General features: G+C 37.0%; 1 protein-coding gene across 1 annotated transcript in view; it reads right to left on the bottom strand.

Annotated features, from left to right (window-relative positions):
* The window catches only part of LOC139762691 (GATOR2 complex protein WDR24-like), a 458,282-nt gene extending 454,871 nt beyond the window's left edge, over window positions 1-3,411 (bottom strand). Inside the window, exon 1 of the mRNA XM_071687656.1 lies at window positions 3,352-3,411. The gene's annotated coding sequence lies outside the window, so the exon portion shown is untranslated. The remainder of the gene's footprint in view (window positions 1-3,351) is intronic.
* Window positions 3,412-6,106: the final 2,695 nt, after the last annotated feature.

Below are 6,106 nucleotides of genomic sequence, written 5' to 3'. Positions count from 1 at the left end.
AAGGCTGCCACGATTGCTCTACGTTGCAAGAAACGTCAGGTCAATTACGACCACGTGAAGATAAACGACTCACTCCGTGTCTGGGTGTGTGTGTGTGTGTGTGTGTGTGTGTGTGTGTGTCCTTATCATTTTTAAAACATAACATCAAAGGGATGCGGACCTCTCCCACTGGAAAAGCAGTGCCACTAGAGCAATTTAGAAGGAAAAGAAAAAAGAAAACGAAGGAAGAATAGTCTCACAGAGAGGGGGGGGGGGGGAAAGAGAAAAAGAAATACATAATACTTCTTCATGCACTCGGAGGGAAAACGCCCGAGTTCACTGTAATTTAGATGAACCCTCGTTAAACAACGGGGGGGGGGGGGGGGGATTAAACGCGTCGCAAGGGGGGGGAGGTAAATCGAGAACACAACCGAGGCAGGAGTTCAACCTGCCTTACAAGGGAAGAATCAGGTCAGGTGATGGTAAGTGTGTTGCCAAGGGATACATTGTGTATCCTGGAGTTCCAGCAATCCAAGTGCACGAGGGGGGGGGGGCGGGGGGTTCTGCTGGAACTCTCTACGCCTTCCTTTGTTATGTTCTGTCGTCACACACACACACACACACACACACACACACACACACACACACACTCATCGTGTATTCTTTCCCCCGTAGACTCGCGCTCAATTGTGATCCTTTCCAATATATATATATATATATATATATATATATATATATATATATATATATATATATATATATATATATATATTGGAAAGGATCACATATATACATATTATACTTAATCGCTGTCTTCCTCGTCACCTAGATAGCGTCATGAAACAGACAAAGTATGGCCCAACCACTCATATATATATATATATATATATATATATATATATATATATATATATATATATATATATATATATACTTCGAACGATTTAAGATCCTTAGCCATTAAGAATCATCTAGGTGAAGTATTTCTCTCCACACAAGATGACAGGGGAAGATGGCTCTGGTCTGCCGGCATAAACTCAAAAAGGGAAAATGTTCCTTCCATTTTAACCCATTATCATCGTACAGTGGTGTACCCTGGAGATGCAAGCAACAGACTATACAGGTAGTGTGGTTCAATGTATATTAATGTCATTTATTCAGAGCAGGTGAGGGGGGAGGGTAAAGACTTGCCCGACTGCCGCTATATATATATATATATATATATATATATATATATATATATATATATATATATATATATATATATATATATATATATACATATATATATATATATATATATATATATATATATATATATATATATATATATATATATATATATGTATATATATATACCCTAGTCTGAACCAGGTACCTATTCTATCGACCAATCTCTTGGAGGTTTGGATGAACAGCTAGGGTTAACAGTGGAGCGACTGCTACAAGCAGGATTCGAACCCATGCGCCACCATGCTACACCACGGGACACCATACAATAACCAGACGAATCACGCGCTGTGTCTCAGGCGAAGGGGCACAGAGAGAGAGAGAGAGAGAGAGAGAGAGAGAGAGAGAGAGAGAGAGAGAGAGAGAGAGAACGGGTCTGTGAGGGTCTGCGTCGTTCGGTCATTATGTTAATCGCTGGCAGATCTACTTGCCAGCTAGCAGCAAGGGTGGGTCGCTGGCTGGCCTCGCTCCCTCCCACATTATGAGGCGAAGTCGAAGCCCCAGAACACATCCAGACGGTGCAAGACTGATCCACATTGATCCCTTACATCCATGACAACCGAGTCTTTCCCCGCTACCTGAGGGAGCAGACTCAAAAGAACGATTCAAATCACAAAGGAATTTTCGAAGTGCCTAGTCGATAATGGAGGAGGAAGAGTTCCATGAGAATTCAAACTGTCGACTGCAGTCAGCCAAGTGCTGGTGTGTCCATCAGGGTCACCCAGCTACGTGGATATCGCAAGACATCTGTCGAAACTCCTCTCCAACGTAGCTGGCTTGAGGAGGGGGCGCCTCATTGGATCTCCATGAGGATCGTGAGGGAAAATGTAGATTCAGGGAAAGGGTAGGCACAACGCACTCATGACAGACAGCGAGCCAGGGGAGCAAAAGCTAAAGGGCCAGAAGGAATTCCACTGGGTGGTGGATGAATTTCCATATATTAACTCACAAGATAACGCATCTGGGCCTCCCCGTGTCTTAATGAGGCATCCGACCTCACTCACTCATCTGTGCAACACTGCAGACTATGAGGCAAAGTCTCTCCAACTCCGTTAAGAAGCGGGAGCGTATAGCAGAAGGTGCCTTGTAGGAAGCCAGAGCCAAAGACGCAAAATACGCTAATATTATCAGCGTCGAGTATTTCAATACGCCGTATTGAAATGGAGAGCAACGCAATCAGGACACAATCACATCAAACGATGGTTAGAAATATATATATATATATATATATATATATATATATATATATATATATATATATATATATACCTGGAGAAACATGATCGCTAAAGAGGATGCAACATACAACCCAAAATATGGCGTAACGCGACCGCTAAACACGCTGCATTACAACCTATAACTTGTGGTATTATAATCGTCAAAAAAGCGAGCAGCAAATTATCTATAACTCACGGAGCGCGGACGTTGCACAACCTGCAACATATAACCTATAACAAAGTGTTAACATATAACCTTTAACACAGTATAACCATATAACCTATAACACAGTGTTAGCATATACCCGTTAACACAGTATAAACATATAACCTATAACACAGTGTTAGCATATAGCCCTTAACACAGTATAAACATATAACCTATAACACAGTGTTAGCATATAGCCCTTAACACAGTATAAACATATAACCTATAACACAGTGTTAACATATAACCCTTAACACAGTCTAAACATATAACCTATAACACAGTGTTAACATATAACCCCTAACACAGTGTTAACATATAACCAATAACAGCATAAACATATAACCTATAACACAGTGTTAACATATAGCCTATAACACATATAAACATATAACCTATAACACAGTACACACATAAAACCTATAATTGGTCAGACAGTAGCCAATTACTGCTCAAACATGAAAACCATTTAAGTTAATAAGTCATAAATACTAAAGTATATATTACATATTAAATTATATATCATAAATATATTACTTGCAGTGTGCACCATAGCAGTAACCAGTTACCACTGAAACTAGAGAAAAAACAAACTAAATATTCAATCTACATATATATCAAATCATATACTAATACATATATATATATATATATATATATATATATATATATATATATATATATATATATATATATATATACATATATACTACTTACCTCTCGATGCCCAGCAAGTCTCAGGGTGTCACAGCCACTGTGATAAATTCTCCTAGGATCACAGTCATGGACCACTGTGATAAATTCTCCTAGGATATTCACCACTCTCAAAGAATATTTTTCCACGGTGGTGCCATTAAATATTCACACACACACACACACTATATATATTTTCGAATATCTGACGAGAATCTTGCACCACTTTATCACCACTGTATGCCCAAATATCACAATATTCCCCACTAATCTTACCACAATCTTGCAATATTCTTCAATCGATTCTCACTTTAACACTTTTCTTTCCTTCCCTCATCGCTCTAAGTCATGAGTCACCGTGACTCACAGTTTCCCCAGGGGATGTCAAAATTTGTGAGGATAGAAACATATGAACATTAGAGTACCTTCTGCAATGGTTCACACTACCATGACACACACGAGAGTTTATCTAAATTACTCTAAACTTTTAAAATACAACATTTTTTCACCACAGTCAAGTCATTTCACAGTATATATATATATATATATATATATATATATATATATATATGTTCTATGAAGGTGCGCGTTCATATACACTTTATTCGTATATATATATATATGTATATATGTATATATATATATATATATATATATATATATATATATATATATATATATACATACATATATATATATATGTGTGTATTTTTTTTCCAAAACGCACAGATCCTTCCTCGTTTTTCTTATATACTTTCTAGTGTAGGTTGTAATTTAAATGTCACTATACCTTTTCACAATGTATCACAATTCACAAACTACAACACCAGAAGTATCACTCTCCTGCCTGTGTTATTATCTATAAGATTGTGATTTCTTTACTCTCGAGGGAACTACAATCATCTCCCCTCTGAGGTAAGGGGAGAACTGAGGGCGATGACTTGTTTCTCCCTCGAAGGTAATTGTCTAAACTATCGTAAGGTACTTTGCCTATCTAATCCTCCTCTATCTCGGTCATTATTAAATAGTAATAGCCAATAAATAGGTGTATTATATTCATTTATTCCAATTAATAGTTGTTTTTAAAGGTACTGTTAAATATACCTTATATTTTACCTTTAAATTACCATATAAGGCAGTATGCGGATGTAAACAAACGAGTGGGCGGAGCTTAAATCGCCGGCGGGATTGACCCCGATTACGTGAATCCGTTGACTACTTATTAACCCTGGCGGTCATCGGCTCGTAACATAGCTAACGACGCCTCCCTGGCAATTAGTTATTAACGGCTGTTATCATGACGATGTCAAAACTACCGTTATCATCGTCTTTATTAAGGGTCTTGTTCGTATTTCGAAGTACACGTATTCGTATAAGGAAAGGATTCGGCAGGAGATGTCTGGCGTACCAACCTAAGCGCCTGAATGAAGTGAATAAAATTCTATAAAAATGATATCATACCATCTCTTATCTCGTTATGTCTTTCCTAGAAAAAATGATTAATCTTTCTATGCATCTTTGGAAATACCCGTAACGACTGGCATTCGTTTTTATTGAAATTAACTCGGGCTTTCTTAATGGCAGCCTGAGGAAACGCGGTGATTTAACTAAAAAAACAACGGGGTACCAATCTATGCGAAGACGAAGGTAATAAGATCATGGATCTATGATACTTTGTCCAGTTATTTTATTCATCCATAAACGCAATGAATTATTCTAAACTCTTTTAGATTTATTTAGTGTGTTTAACCTTTACAAATACATGTTTTGAGTTTGTTTAGTTACAATGTCTCGGTTGGGAATGCTGCTATATGTAAAGTGACCCAGGGATGCCGTTTTGAGGGAGTATCGCCTGCGATACGGAGAACAAATGAGCATCAGCAATGAACTTGGATCTGACGTACCTCAGTCTAAGTCAGATCGGAATCATTTCGACAATTCTATCACGAAAGACGTAATAAATGTAAACAAAAATCATATACAGACGTAATAGATCTCGACAAAAATGATATATAGAGAGTCTTTAATCAATTTCTTAAGTGTAGTTAAGATATGGATGATAGAGAGGAACGATAATAGGTGTTCCTTGTCAGTGAGAGAGGTTTTAGCTATTTGTTCAAGAAAGGTTACTCCTTAATTGTAGGACTTAGTAGAGGGTATATCCGCCATATATCACAAAAAATATATACACACCTAAATCTAGTCCCTACCACAATAAGACCACAAAATCATGTCCCTACCAGTGTCATAAGACCATAAAGATACTAATTGTGAGCTGGTAAATTTCTGTAATGAATGAATGCTCAATATAATGAGGCAATTAAGCTAGTCTTTTCAAAATTTACTTTACAGCTCCCTGTATCTGCCATACGTAAGTGATTTCTTTGTCTGATGCTGTGACATTACATGACTAATCTATGACCTTTCTAAACCAACTCAGGAGGTAGTAGATAGTGTAGGGAATTATTATTATTATTATTATTATTATTATTATTATTATTATTATTATTATCATTATCATCATTATTATTATCATTATTATTACTATTATCATGATTATTTTCATACTTGATCGCTGTATCCCGCGTCAGCGAGGTCGCACCAGGAAACAGACGAAGGAAGGCCCATCCACTCATATACACACGTATATACATACACGCACATGCACTTGCATATACATACATATCAACATATACATGTATATGCATATATACATACACATACACACGTAGGGGAATGATAATGTAAATGATAGCTAATCATGGTAGAGGTTTGTATG

This window comes from Panulirus ornatus, chromosome 44 (genome assembly GCF_036320965.1).
Source record: "Panulirus ornatus isolate Po-2019 chromosome 44, ASM3632096v1, whole genome shotgun sequence".
Lineage (NCBI taxonomy): Eukaryota > Metazoa > Arthropoda > Malacostraca > Decapoda > Palinuridae > Panulirus > Panulirus ornatus.
The sequence above is the reverse complement of the archived record's forward strand: the minus strand, read 5'-3'. Positions and strand labels throughout refer to the sequence as shown.